The sequence below is a fragment of the Sus scrofa genome, chromosome 8, assembly GCF_054392235.1.
Source record: "Sus scrofa isolate SSC_HxYL_T2T_F1_AM1 chromosome 8, Sscrofa_HxYL_maternal_Yorkshire_Landrace_v2.0, whole genome shotgun sequence".
In the NCBI taxonomy this organism is placed as follows: domain Eukaryota; kingdom Metazoa; phylum Chordata; class Mammalia; order Artiodactyla; family Suidae; genus Sus; species Sus scrofa.
This window is the reverse complement of record NC_139390.1, coordinates 81,614,382-81,631,907: the sequence shown is the minus strand read 5'-3', so window position 1 is coordinate 81,631,907 and position 17,526 is coordinate 81,614,382. Positions and strand designations below refer to the sequence as shown.

Below are 17,526 nucleotides of genomic sequence, written 5' to 3'. Positions count from 1 at the left end.
TAGCGTGACCCAAGTCATACATTTTCTGATTTCACAGGCTTTAATTAGTCACATGGTGCTTCTCAACCTGCCAGCAGGAAAGTTGGGAAATGCTTCTGAGAGCTCTACCATTCTCTGCCACATACCATTTCACAAATAATACAACTCTTAATAATAAGTAGCTCATTCAAACTCTCACAGATATTAAATGGAGAAACCTAAGCCTTTACTCAGGTCACTGGACCCCAATCCCAATGAACTGATACAACAGTTCATATAGATTGTTTAAATAGACTCTAATCATATAGATAGTTTAAATAGACTCTCATTTAATCTTGAAGGCATTGTTGGAGTTCCCATCATGGTGCAGCGGAAATGAATCCGACTAGGAACCATGAGGTTGTGGGTTCGATTCCTGGCCTTGCTCAGTGGGTTAAGGATTCAGCTTTGCTGTGAGCTGTGGTATGGGTCGCAGACTCAGCCCTGATCTGGCGTTGCTGTGGCTCTGGCATAGGCTGGCAGCTGTAGCTCTGATTAGACCCCTAGCCTGGGAACCTCCATATGCTGCGGGTGTGGCCCCAAAAGGACAAAAGACCAAAAAAAAAAAAATCTTGAAGGCGTTGTTATATTTGTATACATTTGGAAGGATCCTGATGGTTCTTGTTATAAGTATTACGTGGAATGCTTTTTAAGGGTAGTATTAGTAAACGGATCAATTTACAGGCTCATAATGTTTCCTTGACTCCCCACATAACCAGACCTGTGATGAGGGGAAAGTGGTGGAGGGGAAAGATCAGTGGCTTTGGGGTCAGACAGTTCTCAATTCCTATTCCTGTATCACACCTTATGTGTTGTATAATATTTTGGGCAAGTTATTTTACTTCTATTACTTTCATTCTCTTCCTCCACATCATAGGGATAATAATATTTAGACTATTTAAAGTTGTAAATGTGGGAGTTCCCATTGTGGCTCAGCTGGTTAAGGACCTGACACAGTGTCTGTGATGAGGCAGGTTTGATCCCTGGCCTCTCTCAGGTTAAGGATCCAGCATTGCCACAAGCTGCGGTGTAGGTCACAGATGCAGCTTGGATTCGGCATTGCTGTGGCTGTGGTGTAGGCCGGCAGCTGCAGCTCCAATTTGACCCCTGACCCGAGAACTTCCATATGCCGCAGGCGAGGCCATGAAAAGAAAAAGAAAAAAAGGTGTAAATTCGATAACATGTATAAAATGTCTGGAAATAGTACTCAAATGTTATTTTTCTTTTTTTATCCCTTAAAAAGAAGCAAGTTCAAATTTGTGAAGCCAGCTATCTCAGATTTAGAGGATGCAATGCAAATCAGCCTTAATGCAAACAAATATCATTAAGTCTTTTAAAAAATGTAAACACAAACACTTAAGCAAACAGCCCAAGTAGGTAATAAGGAACAATGTGAAAAAATCCAGAGAGAAGAGCCTCTGATTCGATTTCTAAGATAAGACTGATGAAGTACAGGTTGATCTGTCTTTCTTGGAGTTGATAAGTGCAGGCAGGGTTTGATGGCCTGTCTTAAACTGTCTGAATGACTCCGTGCTTTATTTTACACAGGAAGAAAAAATGGGGTGTTAAAATCTCATCGCAACAGTGATAAACTTTCTATGTGAAAGTCTGACGCTATTCTCAGTTGGACGAACCATTGGATTTCCTGGGGGAAAGTCAGAGCTGGGCTGGGGAAGGGTGGCAGTGGAATTTTGTGTGTGTTCCACTTGAAGGTCATAGCCAGCTCCCCCGCCATGTTCCACAGTCATTATCACTTGAGGGTAAATAGTTCCTGGTTTTCTAGGGCAATGAATACAGCGCTAGATTTTAAGCATGCTATGGCAGAAGACTTTCACAGCTCTACGGAGAATATGTATACATATATTTGACATATGGAATCCAATGGAAAGATACATACACTTTGAGATTTCCCTGATTTAAACACTGTCAAAGTCCAAGAAGATGAATACACATCCCCATTGCAAAGGGTTTTAATTTTATCCTTTCCTTTTTTGGAGGAATGATGTCACCTTGCTTGGTTTGCTTATAAAGTCAACACAGTGAAAACAGAATAGTGAGAACTGCAGAGAAGTTGGAATTCAACATCTCCCAGAGTGAATTTTCATTGAGATTGCCAACAGCAGATGTCACATTTGTTTGGAGTTCTTATAACTCTTCTGATTGGAGGAGTCTGGGATGTAATAGGGGGCTTTCCCAGGGAAGGGTGGTGTGGATTGGTTAGAAACTAGTGACCATAAAACCCAGAGCAGGAAAAGTGCTAAAGACATAAATTGTTGCTTTCTGTTCTCAGAACTTCCTCTTAGAGCTTTAAAAAGCTGTTCTTCAAACACATACGCACATTCTGGATGTACGGGAAATAGCCTTTGATGAGCTAGGGTGGATTTTTTTGATTGTTCCTTAATGTTTTCCTCCAAAATGTCAAGTGACAGTAACATTTCCATTTTGCTTTTGGAGTCCCAATTCTTTGAGATCATATTTTCCAGTTCTGGAGACAGGGAGGTAAAAAGACAGAAGAGGGCTCAGCTCTAATGGAGCTCACCTGCAGGCACTTGAACTAGAGAGTGTGGAGTCTGCCACATGCAATTTTCATGGGGTCGCCAGCCTCTTTCACATCACTGATCGCATCTCCAGGATTGATGGTTTCCTACACTCATTCATTCATTTTTTTTAAACCTTTCCATCCATTTTTGCAGAAGGCCTAGAACTCACTTAGGACTCCTGAGCAAGCATCTTCTACAGTCACCCAAGAACGAGGTCACGGTAGCTTTCCCAAGATTTCTGTGTTCCATGGAACACACTTTTTAATCAATCTGTGGTTCCAATTTAGGGGTGTTGGAACCTGGAGATGAGGAAGGCTCACTGACAATAACAAAGTCCAAGTTCGTTGTTCTGAGGCACATGCTCTTAGGAGGAATTTAAAATTTGGAAAATGGCTTTACAGAAAATGAAAAAAGGACAATCAAAATGGATACAAGTTATTGAAAATGAGTTCACCAGAGGATATTCAAGTTATTAAACTTGGAGATGGGAGCTGGAGAGACCTCCTGCCCTTCCAACATTTCAATGTCCTTCTCTTCCAAAGTGTTCCAAAGTCCAATAAAGAGAAAAACCCCATTGGTGAAGAAAAATATGGCCTCGCTGTGCTGTAATTCAAAGCAGATTTTTAAAGCTTCCTTCTGAAAAGTTCTTGAGTCTTAGAACTGAAGGCAAAACCACAGGCTGTGAGCGTGAATGATGCTGCCAGCAGGGAGGCTGGGAATCCAGCACCTTTGAACAAAGACTCTGTCCAGGCAAATGCAGCACAAATCAAATCAATTCTTTGTAACTTCCATCTCTCACCCGGCCTGTGATCTGTTGCCTGTGCATGCTGAGAGTTGAGGAACTCTTCATGGAGTAGATTTTTAGACAGAAACTGGACAAAGTGCTTGAACAGTAGGACACAAGCTGACCTTCCCCACTCCGCACCCACTCCTCCTGCTTTTGTTCAAGGTACTTCTCATTCTTTGGTCATTTGGCAAAGAATCATCTATGGATTCTCCTTTTTTTTTTTTTTTTGGCTTATCGTAGCCACTGGTTTCCAAAAGGTTATGATTCTGTGGCCAAAATATTTGTTTTTGTCCTGCTCTATTTCCTCACTTTATTTCTGCTTTCTGAATTCTACCCAGGGCTTCAATACTTCTGTCTCCTGAAATTGCTTTTGTTAAGGAGATCAAAGACCCCCTCAAATGGCCTTAGACATTGTTTGGTGGCATTTTTGATTATTTTTAATTGCAGCATAAGCAATGTGTACGCTTATTGCAGAGATAATTTGGAGTTCTGTATGTTACATTTTTTTTTTTCAGGGAGGGTTGACTTTCCTTTTGACAAGCATTTAAGTTACATGTAACTCATGTTAATGCAATTCAAGAGTAAGTTGAGTCATCTTCAAGATGTCTGGTCTGTGTATGACTCACTCTTATTTTTTAACTCTTCCTCCTTGGTTGACCCTTGTGCTAGTTTCCTAGGGTTGCTATTAAAAATAACTACAAGGTGGCTTAAAACAGCAGAAATTGATTCTCACTCACACAGTTCTAAAGTCCAGAAGTTCCAAATCAAGGCATCAGCAGGGCCACACTCCTCTCAAGCCTTGAGGAAGAATCCTTGTCTGCCTCTTCTTAGCTTCTGGTGGTCTCAGCTGCCCTTAGCATCCTTTGCGTGCAGCTGCATCCCTCCAGTCTCTGCCTCTGCTGTCACATGATCTGCTTCCCTGCATGTCTACGTCTTCCATGGCTCATCTAAATGGTCATTTTAGATTCAGGAACCACCTTAACTAATTGTTATCTGTGAAGAGCCTATTTCCAAATAAGTTTACATTCTGAAGTTCCAGGTAGACATGAATTTTTAGGGGACATTATTCAGCCTCGTACCACCTTGAACCCCAATTTTGTCCCTCTGACCCTGTGAGAGTTCTGAAATCTCTGCTCAGGTTTTCATTTTTTTTTTAAAGCCGTCACTTCCTAATGAGCAAATGTCCTTGAAGGTAAATGTGCCCTTGGAAGTCTGTCTTATCTTCTGTGTTTCCTTTCCTGAGGTTTTGTGTTTAGTTTTAGTAGTTGTTTGTTCCTTTTAGTTTCGAATTTTTGATAGGGAAGATTGACTGGATGTAAGTGTGCTTATCGTGGCCCAAAATGGATGTCCACTATAGCATTTTTTTTTCACAACAACATTTTGATTTATATGTTTCCCCCTCATTTCTGTTGCTCTTTATTCCTTCCTGAGCATTTAATTTCTGTTTGATAATTTTCCCAATCAGCCTGAAGAACTTTCTTTAGAATTCCTTGTTACACGAGTTTTCTGGTGACAAATTCTCTTCATTTTTTTTTTAAACTGAAAATATCATTATTTTTGTTTTTGTTATTGAAGGGTATTTTTGCTGGATATAGAATTATGGATTGATAAATTTTTTTCCTGTCATCACTTTAAAAATGTTTTCCTATGCTCTTCTGGCTTCCATAGTTTCTGATGAAAAGTCAGTCAGCAATGAATTGCTGTTCCTCTGTATAAAATGTGTCATTTTTCTTTTTCTCCTTTCCAGACTTATTCATTATACATGGCTTCTGACTTTGCCTCTGTCTCTTGACTTCCGATTTTGACTCTGAAATTTGGCTTTCCTTCCTGATGTTTTGAGAGCAGGCAGAGTGTGTAAATGTATGCATTTCCTCAAATTTGGAAAATGTTTGGTCATCACTTCAAATAGTTTCTCCCCATTTTTTCTTTCTCCTCTTTCTGGGACTTGGATTACATGTGTGTTCTGCCACTTGATATTATCTAACATATTCTTGAGACTCTATTCTCTTTTCCCTCATTTTCTCCCCTCCTTCTCTGTGTCTGAATTAGGTTAGGAATCTGAGAAATACTTGATAAATGCTTTTCCTTGCAAATGGGAAATAGAATGTTCTATAGGAATAGCATATTTATGTAGCAACAAGCAAATAGCATATTTGTGTAGCAACAAGGAAATGGTCCAGGGACATATGAGGAGGCAGGTAGGTCTTCTCAATGTGCCTCTTGAATGTCCTGATTTCCCAGAGAAAATATTTATTGCAGCTGACAAAACAAAACAAAACAAAACATGAAATAATATGCAAGTAATAGCACATTAAACAGTTTTGTAAAGTATAGTATGTAAGCCAGAGTTCAATGTGCTCCATGAGGGTGTAAATAGTGATTGTTTTCATCACACAGAAATTAGGGAGAAAATTCTGATTTCCGTCTTCTGGAGACCTTTGGTCATACAGCAAGTGTTTGTGAGTTCTTTCCACCATCCTCCCCTATCTATTTAAATTGTGATAGAGCTTTTTCATGGGAGATTTCAAATAGTGCTCTATTTGGAGAAAACTGCAGTGAGGAGTGGGAGATGGGAGAAAATGCCTTGTTACAGAGCTCACAGGAAAACCAAAGGGAAATAAATTAGGGGGTTCCCATCTTGCTATCCACAAAGGTTAAAAACAGTATTGAAAGAAAAGAACTTTTTTTTTTTTTTTTTTTTTAAGGACTGCAGATGGAGGTTCCTAGGCTAGGAGTTGAATCAGAGGTGTAGCCGCCGGCCTACACCACAGCCACAGCAATGCTAGACCTGAGCCACATCTGCAACCTGTACCACAGCTCACGGCAATGCCAGATCCTTAACCCACTGAGTGAGGCCAGGGATAGAAAGTGTATCCTCATGGGTACTAGTCAGATTCATTTCTGCCGAGCCACAGCAGGAACCCCAAAACATAAGAACAACCATGTCAAAGATTGTGTTACTTCAGAATTTTATCTATATGCAACTGTATAATTAGAAAATATGCAACTGCAATTTCTGTACCTCATTAGTTTTTGCAATCCTTATAGCTTTTCTCTTTTAAAACATTTTTGTAAATTCCATTTCAAGATGGTGGCTCTGTTAATGTGTATTCGATTAAAGGCTGGTAATCATGCCTTAAAATATTTGAAGGTAATGTTTAAATAACTGTAATAATATTCACATATAAATACTCACCCATGTAGGGTTAGCAAGATGCACTTGGATACACAAATGCATTTATCTCAAAAGGAAAATGTTGTTATAAATATTTGAACCTTTTTTTTGGTAAAAATATTAATTAAAAAACATTATTGGAGTATAGTTGACTTACAATGTTGTGTAATTTCAGGTGTATGGCAACGTGAATCAGTTATACATATATATACAAAAACATTAATTTTTAACTTAGTAGAGTAACTTGGTTATAGGCTATAAATAAATGTATCTATTGTCTACCCCCAATCTATTAATGCTCAATTTAATTTTAAGAATCTCAAGATAAACTAATCAGGAACCGTTTTTCTCAAATCAAGCCAACCATCAAACTCCTTTGAAAAATATATTTTCCTCTCTGATTTGAGAATAACCATCAATCTTCTCCTCGTTGTTTTATTTGTGGACACATGAAAGCCTGCGAGGGGCAGGGACTCCCATGGAATAGGGCCGAGTGCATTGTCATTAAACTGCAAGTGGGGTTGTAATCTCTTGAGATGGTGCCCAGCTCGGGACAGTGGCTCTGTTTCCCCCTCCTTGGAGCATTGACTGGCTGCAGGGGCTGTGACTGGAGCCAGTGGGAGAGGAACTCAGGTCCTTGGAGATCTTATGGAGAGTATCTCTGACAACTTGGCCTCTTCCAGCTTCTTGCTGGCCTGAAGTCCAGAGAGGTTTGGGCGTGGGCAGCACTAGAGCTGGGGCTTGAGGCAGACATCCTCATGGTGGTTCTTGATTTTTTGGTGGTTCTTGTCCAGTCCCCTGGCTGTGGCTTGTGACAGCGGTTTGCTAAAAACTCAGGGAAGGGAGTTCCCGCTGTGGGGAAGTGGGTTAGGGATCTGTGATATAAGTCACAGCTGCAGCTTGGATTTGATCCTTGGCCTTAGAACTTCCATATGCTATGGATGGGGCCAAAAAACAAAACAAACATCAAACAAAACCTCAGGGAAGGAAGTGCCTAGATGTCAAGCTGTCCTAAGTGTGTAAACCTCTGGCTAACTCAGGAGTGAGCAGCCCACTTCTTGGTGTTCAAGGTCTCTCTCTCTCTCTCTCTCTTTTTTTTGCTTTTTAGGGCCGCACTCCTGGCATATAGTGGTTTCCAGGCTAGGGGATCGAGCTTTCACAGCTGCCAGTCTACACCACAGCCTCAGCAACACGGGATCCGAGCTGAGTCCACAACTTACACCACAGCTCACAGCAACACCAGATCCCTAACCCACTGAGTGAGGCCAGGGATCGAACCCACAACCCCATGGTTCCTAGTCAGATTCGTTTCTGCTGCGCCACAGAGGGAACTCCCCACTCAAGTTCTCTCTCTCTCCCTCTTTTTTTTTTGTCTGCATCTGCCTCCTTTTAGCAATTCCTTTCTCAACTCCCAGTCCTTGCTTGCTCAATCTCTGGAATCTCCGAAAGAATCTAATGTGAGGCATTTATTATTTCATTTGTTAAATCTATTTTAAGACTTAGATCTCACTGTGGGATGAAAGTATTTGTTTGCTACTAACCAATTCAGGTAGGAGGAATTTGGGGAGAAGAAGGGGTTCATCTCATCTATTTAGGGTAGGGCTGACCGTAGACCAAGGATGTAATCTACAAAGTTTATGTGTGAGTTGTAAATCCCTAGCATGGAATCCTCCGAGGTGCTAGAATTCTGGTTGAAGTTCTGGATGAGCTGAGTTGATGATTGATGGCAACCATCCTGTGCAGTTGTCTGCAACCTTCCAATTATCTGCTGGAAATGGACCCTCAGCTAACTCTCAAATGTAGGCATTCATTCATGCATGCATTCAGTCAGGCATGAGTAACAGAAAATCTCAACACAGTCTTTCCTGATTCCCAGTTTTTTTGTCTTATGCATCCCATAGACTGGACGCTCCTTGCTCAGAAGTTGCGTCAACACTTTGCTCAAGAAGTTCCATCTCTCAATATCATTTCCAAGGAATGTCCATTGATTGAGGCTGACTCACCATCCCAAAGAGCTCTTGTTGGATAATGGGCTATCCTGTTAGTCCTGGAAATGTCCTTTCAGGTATTTGTACTAGTTCATCCATCCTGCTCCAGTTGCCTACCGGAAATGGTACCTCAGCTCACTCTCAAATATGAGCATTCGTTCATTCATGCATTCAGTCAAGCATCCACTATTTTACTGGGTGCCTGCTTGTCACTGTGCTAAACTCTAGAGGTCCTAAGAGGAGTGAAACCCCAGAACTTAATAACTGTCGATCTTAGTTATCCTCTAGACAAAAGCAAGATAATCAGGCTAAACTACCCATCATGCATGGAAAATGGGTTCTCTCCTGCTCAGGAGAGGTGAGAAGGTGAGAAGCCAAGAAAAACTCTGTGGGCCAGTTTCATAGACTTAGATTTTATAGGCTTCAAGTGCCCTGAAGAGTCTGTTGTCGTTTAGGGCTTTTTGCTGTTTGTGTTACAGTTAACAAGGTCAGTCTTGCTGGGAAAAGAAAAAGCAGCCCAGGTGAGCTCAGAAGCCAGGAAAAGTGCCCTTTTCCTGCCTGGTCCACCTGCCCCCTCCCCACCCTGCCCTGCTGACTGATGTCTGGGACTCCGATAATAGGGACTGAGGTCCTTACATATTTTAAGGATGTTAAAGAAGCCAAATTACTGCAGAGAGATAACTGTAGACTTAAATCTGAAAAGAATGTGAATAACTGACAGATTTCCCTTTTTGGAAAAGAGAGGGAAGGGTGGGGCTGGAGGGCAGGGGTAATTGGAGTGAAGGGTTTCTATGTAGAAAAGAAAAAAAAAATTAAGACAGCCACAGTTTTCTTCAAGAGCTACCAGCCTGTTACAAAAAATTATAGTAAAACTTGTGTTCATACAGCTAAAGGTAGATTTTTACATACTTCAAATCCCCAGAGAGCTGTTCATTAGTATCATGAGCTAATGTTTCTGCTGAGCATCAAGGGAAAACCAGAAAACAGAAACATCCTGCTTTGCACATATATGATTTTGAATATTGAAAATGCTCTGCGGTGGAATTTTTGATTGTGTTTTAAATGTTTATCTATATTACCTTTTTAGGAACAAGTGGAAGATAGTCTTATTTTCCTTTGGCGTTTATGAAACACAAGCTTTCTCTCTATAGCTCATCTTTTTCTGCATGCATGCTTATTTGCCTGTGTGTGCGTGTGTGCATGTGCGCGAAGGTGTGTGCACAATCCCGCATGTTATCTGGCACGTGTGAGTATGCGCACACGCACAGACATACACACACACACAGAGTTAAGAAGCAACAATCAGGATCTCTGAACATCTTTATTTAGGCTAATTTTCTTTCAAAGTAATAGAATGTATTACATGTCCTTTTTAAGGAAGAGAAAGCAAACCCTCTAAAAGATATAACGTCTGCTGGAAATATAATCTAAATTGAAAACTTATGCAGATGTTAGAAGCAAGAGAGAAAATTGAGGGACAGGAAAGATGGCAAGATGTTAATGCTAAATGCAGTTTTTAAAAACATCATGCATGAGAGAAAGTGCATAGATGAAAAAATTGGGGGGCAGAAAAGAAGTAAATAAAACCCCTACCCTAATCTTATCTGAAGGTAGACAGCAGTTCTTATTTGCTCTAGGCATAATTAGTCTTGTAATATGTTCCCACTGAGTTTTCAGATCTTAAAAAACGGAAAGGCTATATGCATGATCCATCTGAGGATTTATACTTTCAGGAAGAGTGATTCTTACTTAAAGAACTAAAGTCATTAATCCCTTACAAGGGACTAAGAGCCCCTTATCTCTTTTCCATACACATTACCTAAAGGAAGTTTTGTGGTTTTTAGCTGATAAACTGTAGGCTTCAAAGTAACAAACTTCACCCAGTTCCTTTTAGTAAGAGAACTTCCGTTTGGTACAGGGAAGAGAAAACCAATTTGTGTGTAGTTTTGTTTACCTAGCGAGGTAGGAGTGTTAGGAGAATCCAGGGAGATGAAAGTTGAAAAGTTTATGGAAACATGATGAAGTACAGAAAGTGCAGGTGAAACCAGGCTGATTAAGCATCCCAACTACAGGCCAGTGTAACTTGCACACTCCTGCAAGCTTTGGGGGCTAGTGCTGCGGCAGGTGTCTCAGTTCTGGCTGCTGCAATGAGATACCATAAACAACAGGCATTGACATCTCTCAGTCTTGGAGGTGGGACCTCTGAGATCAGGTTGGGTTCTGGTGGAGCAGCCTCTTCCTGCTTAGTTTCCATGTGACCTTCCCCCTTCCTCTCCACCCTCCCTTCTATCTAAGTAGAAAGGGACCCCATGTCTCCTCCTCTTAGAAGGCACTAATCCCATCATGATGGCCCCACCCTCATGCCCTCATCCAACCCTCACTTCCAAATACCTTGGGGGATAGGTATTCAGTGGGCGAATTTCCAGGGGATGCAAGGATTTAGTCCACATTAGATGGTCCATTAGGCAACCACTGGTGTAGTATAATTTCCAAAGTGCCGCAAACTCTACCCACTTCCTCAACAACAGAACCACTGGCCCCAGAAAGGTGCTGAAAGGCCTTCCCTACAAGGTTGAGGTAACATATTAAGAAACTCTAACAGGTTAAGCAACTGTCACATAGAAGAAAGCTGAGCTGCTGGGGAAGGACACACAGGACAGAGAGGTTGGGAAGGAGTGGGTATGAGTGAAACTGAGAGCACTTATGACTTGAACCCAGCCAGAATCGAGATTGGGACTTGAACCCATGGTTTTGAAATTAGAATCACTCACCCGGCATCTGGACTTAACTGAGGTTCAGGTTCTTTGTGCCTCCGCACAGAAGGAATTCAGTGAGAGACAAAGTGCTAGGCAGGAAATAGATTGATTAGGATAGGACGCTTGTGAGAGATGCAAGCAGGCAGGCAAGGAGGTTCTACCCCCAGGATCTGGTGGGCTACAGTTCATCATCCAAGGTGGGTGGGGGGTCAGAAAAGACCGCCTCTTTCTCTTTCTTAGCATAGTAGCTCCAGCTTAGTATCCAGGAAGAGAGTCTTTGACCCTATAAGGTCAAATAGAATCGTCATGGTGCTTATTCTAATCAGCAGAAGGGTGGTCCTTAAACTTCTGCCCTTGGTCTGAACCTGAATGCAGGGCTCATCCCATCCCCCATCCAATGACCAGAGGCACATCTCAGGCTTCCACTAGTCAAGCATGGGCCTGCCTCGTTTGGATGCTTTCTTGAGCAATTATTAACTTACAGGGATCTCCCAAAGTCCCCTAGGCTTCCCTCTCCATCTGTGGTCCCTAACTGGGACTCCTACAACTACCTGTGAAACTATCCTACTCCATCCCTATCATGAGGGTGGAAAGTCCTAGACCTCATTCTTTGTGAGTGACATGGTGGGAGGTCCTGGTAATTGAGGAACAGCACCGGGCACTGGGTCACTGTGGGGAAGGAGGACAGAGGAAAAGGCATGTGGCAAATGGGGGACAGGCTCGCTCATATGGTGGCTGCAGCCTCACCCGGTAGCCTGACTCCATTCCCTTATCTCTGAGTGCGTCCATTCCCTTCATAAATGCACCTTTGTTTTCCACCCAGCACTCACACATCACGACCTGTGTCTGAGAATGTTGGGAATTTTATTAGGCCCATAAAGTTTGAGCTGTGGTCTCGTCCACTGAGGCCAAAATAAATAAATAGAGAGTGTAACGGTAACTTTTTTTTTTTTTTTTTTTTGACTCTGGCTTAAAGAAAGAAAAACTGCTGAAGCTCTAAAAGAATTTGGTCACCGTGGCTTTGGAGGGAATTTCTTCTTACCAACCAAGGATTCTGTAAAGTGCAGGCTGAGAAACTGCAGTCAAAAGGCAGCCAACCAATTCTTTTCAGATTTCTCTGAGAATATTCTGTTCTGTGGAGTTAGGTTGAGAGGTTAAAATGATTGACAACCGGTTGGCCACGGGCCTGAAGCTAACTGGGTAAAAAAAGGCAAAATGTCTAGGCTTTTAAGACTTGGGCTGTGTGGGCAAACATTATGATAGAATTAATTATTATTTGTAGTGGGATAAACTTTATTTCTTTCTTGGCTGCCCTGAGAGCTTATGATGTTCTGCAACCTCTGCAGCAGATTCGGCAACTCAGATCCTTACCCTCCTGTGCCCGGGGATTGAAACTGTATGCCATTGCTCCAGACGTTGCACCACAGTGGGAACTCTGGGATAAACTTTCTTTTTCTTTTTCTTTTTCTTTCTTTCTTTCTCTTTTTTTGTCTTTTTGCCTTTTCTTGAGCCGCTCCCAGGGCATATGGAGGTTCCCAGGCTAGGGGTCGAATCGGAGCTGTAGCCACCGGCCTACGCCAGAGCCACAGCAACTCGGGATCCGAGCCGCATCTGCAACCCACACCATGGCTCATGGCAACACCGAATCCTTAACCCACTGAGCAAGGCCAGGGATTGAACCCGCAACCTCATGGTTCCTGGTCGGATTCGTTAACCACTGAGCCACGATGGGAACTCCTGGGATAAACTTTCTAATGATCTTTTCTTGTCTCTACTTTGCTAAGATTCAAAATCTGTATTCAAACCATGGGGAAAACTGGGCCCCATGGGGGCTGGGCCAGTGGGGATCCCTAGAGGAATTACCCCATGAAGCAGGCTGCCTGGGGGCAGAGCTGGAGTGGCTGCTCTGCTGCTGACATGAACCCTGACACGCTCTTCCTCCTGGACGTGGGGTCTCAATGGTGTGTCTCCGTGTCCATCCAAATGCGAGTAATAACACTTTCCGTCTCCTGGGGATGTTATGAGGATTGAGTTAGTCTACGAAGCGGGTTTAGAAGAGTGTTTGCTGGAGTTTCTGTTGTGGCTCAGGGGGTTAAGGACCCGATGTTGTCTCTAAGAGGATGCAGGTGCAATCCCTGTTCCCCCTCAGTGGGTTAAGGATCCTGTGTGGCTGTGGCTGTGGCTGTGGTGTAGGCCGGCAGCTGCAGCTCTGATTCAGCCCCTAACCTGGGAACCTCCATGTGCTGCGGATGCAGCCCTAAAGGGCAAAAAAAAAAAAAAAAAAAAAAATCCCACTGTGCGTGCAAACCTAGATTCAGACTCTAGGAGGCTGAGGGGCTCTGCAGGGTGTCATTGGTCTAGCGGTGTGAATGTGGGGCACACGGAAGCCCCAGCCTCATTGTCTAGATTGCCGGCTTCTACAATTCTAGACTCTGATCCAGTTGTGCCTGAGCTTGTCTCAAATCTTGTCAGCTCTGAGAGCAAAGACTTTTGCCCTTCGATATATCTTGGGTTAATTTTCAGATTGAGTTGGGTATCAAAGAGGTCACTCTAAGAACAGTGGAGTTAAAAATTTGCCTCCTAGGAACTAGTGATGGATAGGAGGGAATATTCATTTAACTAATGAATTGAGAAAGAAAAAAAAGAAGTTCCCATTGTGACTTAGTGTTAATTTTTAAATATGCTACCAAGTACGTCTGGCTGCTTATTAGGCCGGTTGCTTCTAATGTCAAAATCACAATAACCACCCCTCAGCCAGGGCTGTTCAGTAGAAGGTTGTTTACCCAGGAGTCTAAACACTGGACGTGCCCAAAGAACAAAATTGTCCTAAATGATGATAAAATAATTGCTAAGAAATTTCTTCGTGGTGATAAAGAAGGACTAGCTCTCTAGGGCATTTGCCTCAGCGGATGGCCTGGGAATTCAGAGGTGCAGGTGGCTCGAGCAGCAAGGATGTGTGAATGGGCATAAAAGGTCTTTCTGGAATCACTGCGTCTCCCCCTCCCGTCTCTCTCTCCCTTGCTCATAGGCGGAGTTGTGGTACTTCTGGATTGCTTATATTTTGCCAGGTAATAACACCTAAGCCAGAGTGTGAAATTCAAAGTATTAAAGTGAAATTTGACAAATATAGTTTATGTATCCCTTTTCTTCATCTAAATACTAGAAAGGAAAAAAACAAAAAACAAAAAACAGCAGAGGATACATTCATGAAATCCTAGGGTAGAGCAAACATTTTTCTACAGTAGCGAACTTTTGGAGTTCAGACTCTTGAAATACTGAGAATCCTGGTGAACCTCCCCACCCCCCGAAAAAAAAGCCAGACCATGAAAAGTAACTTATTTTAATCAGTTCCAAAGACAAAAATTGCTTCTTGACTGTGACATTTGCACTTGAAAGACGCTTTCCTAGTGGAAAATTCTGATTTCTTAAGTTGTGTAACATGGTGACATGTGGATTTGTTATCCAAGAAAATGGGATGGTGTGGCAGAGTGATGTACTGTTTCATGGTTGAGGACTAAGAAGAAAAGAAAAAGGCGGGTTTAATATGGAAATGATGTGGAGTTCCCATCGTGGCTCAGCGGAAACAAATCTGACTAGCATCCATGAGGACATGGGTTCGATCCCTGACCTCGCTCAGTGGGTTAAGGATCGGGCACTGCTGTGGCTGTGGTGTAGGCCAGCAGCTACAGCTCGAAGGCGACCTCTAGCCTGGGAACCTCTATATTCCGGGAGTGCGACCCTAAAAAGCCAAAACAAACAAACAAACCGAAAAAACCCCTAGAGTCAGACTTAATGGGTTTAAAAAATTACACACACACACACACACACACACACACACACACACACACACGTAAATAATGCAGTTGTGCCAAGTACCAGGTCACTCTATGGAAGTGATGTTTGCAGCTGCTGAAATAGAGAAAAGAGGTTGCAGGCTTAGGTCTGGGCAGGGGAGACAGAGGCATAGACATGCTGGACTCGGTGAGCAGGTGGTCCAGTAGAGTCCCGTGGTGGATCTGGTTTGCTGCTATCACATTAATATTATCTAGTTGCTGATGTACTGTAACATAGTCCTTGAGGGCAGGTATTTTTGGTTTGTCTTTGTGTCTAGACTCTCAATAAAAACCTTTTTGGCATATATTCGATTCCGGATATTAGTGATGTCATATGGTATTTGGTATTTGTCGTTCTCTTTCTGAGTTACTTCACTTAGTATGAGAGTCTCTAGTTCCATCCATGTGGCTCCACATGTGTGACTGAGTCCCTTTGCTGTACAGTAGAAAATCGGCAGAACACTCTAAACCAACGATAATGGAAAAAATAAACATCATTAAAAAAACCCAAAAACCTTTTGGGGGGAGTTCTCTTCACGGTGCAGTGAAAATGAAACAGACTAGAATCCATGATGATGCGGGTTCGATCCCTGGACTCTCTCAGTGGGTTAAGGATCTGGTGTTGCCGTGAGCTGTGGTGTAGGTTGAAGATGCACCTTGGAATCCAAATTGCTGTGGCTGTGGTTGGAGTAATCAAGTTACCGAGCTGTGTTGTGGGTGGCATGGGAGGCGGGAAACAGAAATTGAAACAAAGAAAAGAGAAGAAAGATCCCAGATGAAGCCAAGATTGGGGACCTCGAGGATTCCCAGGGGAGTGACAGCATCACAGCTGCAGTGGATGAAGACAGGCCCCCAAACACACATTACCCAAAATCTGTGAGTGTGGGTCTTTGCCCTGGTGATGAAGGTGAAGGCATCAAGATGAGATCACCCTGGTTCAGGGTGGGCCCTGAATCCAGTGATGCTGCCTTCAGAAGAGTCGCAAAAGGAGAAGACACACAGGCCTATGGAGGCAGAAGAGAAGGAGAAGGAGGCAGAGATCGGAGTGATGAGTTTATAGGCTGAAAAATGCCGAGATGTGTGGGGCAGCCACTAGAAGCTGGGAGAGAGGCCCGAATTGATCCTCCCTCAGAGCCCAGAGGGAGCCAACCCTGCCGCCACTTTAATTCCAGACTTCCGGCCTCCAGAACAAAGAGGGAGAATAAGCATCTGTTGTTTGAAGCCACCAAGTTCGTGGTAATTTGTTCCAGCAGCCCTCTAAAGCTAACTCAACAGTGGGAAATCAGGATAACAACATTTATCTTCAGAACAGATGAAACATTTACAAATATTTTAGGTTTTTTTTTTTTTTTTTTTTTTGTCTATTTGTCTTTTTAGGGCCATACCCGTGGCATTTGGAGGTTCCAGGCGAGGGGTCTAATCGGAGCTGTAGCCGCTGGCCTACACCACAGCCACAGCAATGCCAGATCCGAGCGGGGTCTGCAACCTACACCACAGCTCACGGCAACGCCGGATCCTAAACCCACTGAGCAAGGCCAGGGATCGAACCCTCAACCTCCTGATACCTAGTCGGATTTGTTTCCTCTGCCCCACAATGGGAACTCCACATTTACAAATATTTTAAATGTTCTGTCTTCTTACAGGTCTTTTTTTTTAAAGCCCTTCTAATAGGGTGTCTTCTAAACAGATTAACTTTTGAGAAAAAGAGATCAGCACAGAGACTTTTAAAAACTATCTTCCCCTGATGGTGTGATACTCACAAATCTTCTTTCTTTTTCATTTTTTAAAATTTTATTGAAGAGTTGATTTACGAGGTTGTGATCACGTTTGCTGTACAGCAAAGTAATGCAGTTACACGTGTACACACATCCAGTCTCGTTCAGATTCTGTTCCCATAGAGGTTTTCACAGAATATTGAATAGAGTTCCCTGGGCTACACAGAAGGTCCCAAAGCAGATTCTGACCCTAGGAGCTTCCTTTCTTGGTGTCCCAGGGTCTGGATCACTGTCACACGTCGTCCCCTCACAGCCTGCACAACCTTGCTTGTGTGCCCACTCCAGTGAGGGTGCAAGTCTCATTGCTCCTCTCTCACCTAAGAGAGAAAGAGAAAAACAAGAGATCAGGCTGACAGGGGACAGTCTTCCAAGTGGCTGTTGCTGACATTGAAAACCAGTGCCAGATACAGCACCACGCATCTCTCACTGACCAGCATTAGAAGCTGTCCTTGGGGGCATTCCTGCAGCAGAACCGAATCTGACTAGTAACTATAGGGATGCGGGTACGATCTGATCCCTGGCCTCTCTCAGTGGGTTAAGGATCCCACGTTGCCATGAGCTGTGGTGTAGGTCGCAGACTTGGCTCAGATGCCACGTTACTGTGGCTGTGGCTGTGGCTGGCAGCTATAGCTCCGATTCAACCCCTAGCCTGGG

At 43.1% G+C, this 17,526-nt stretch overlaps 1 protein-coding gene across 5 annotated transcripts in view; it reads left to right on the top strand.

The window, feature by feature from the left end:
* The window catches only part of LOC110262135 (uncharacterized), a 285,706-nt gene that overhangs the window by 153,245 nt on the left and 114,935 nt on the right, over nt 1–17,526 (top strand). Inside the window, exon 3 of one of the 5 annotated variants that reach the window (XR_014812788.1) lies at nt 8,422–9,320. The exons of the other annotated variants lie outside the window; for them this stretch is intronic. The gene's annotated coding sequence lies outside the window, so the exon portion shown is untranslated. Of the gene's footprint in view, nt 1–8,421; nt 9,321–17,526 lie in introns of those variants that run through there. 5 annotated transcript variants of the gene reach the window in all.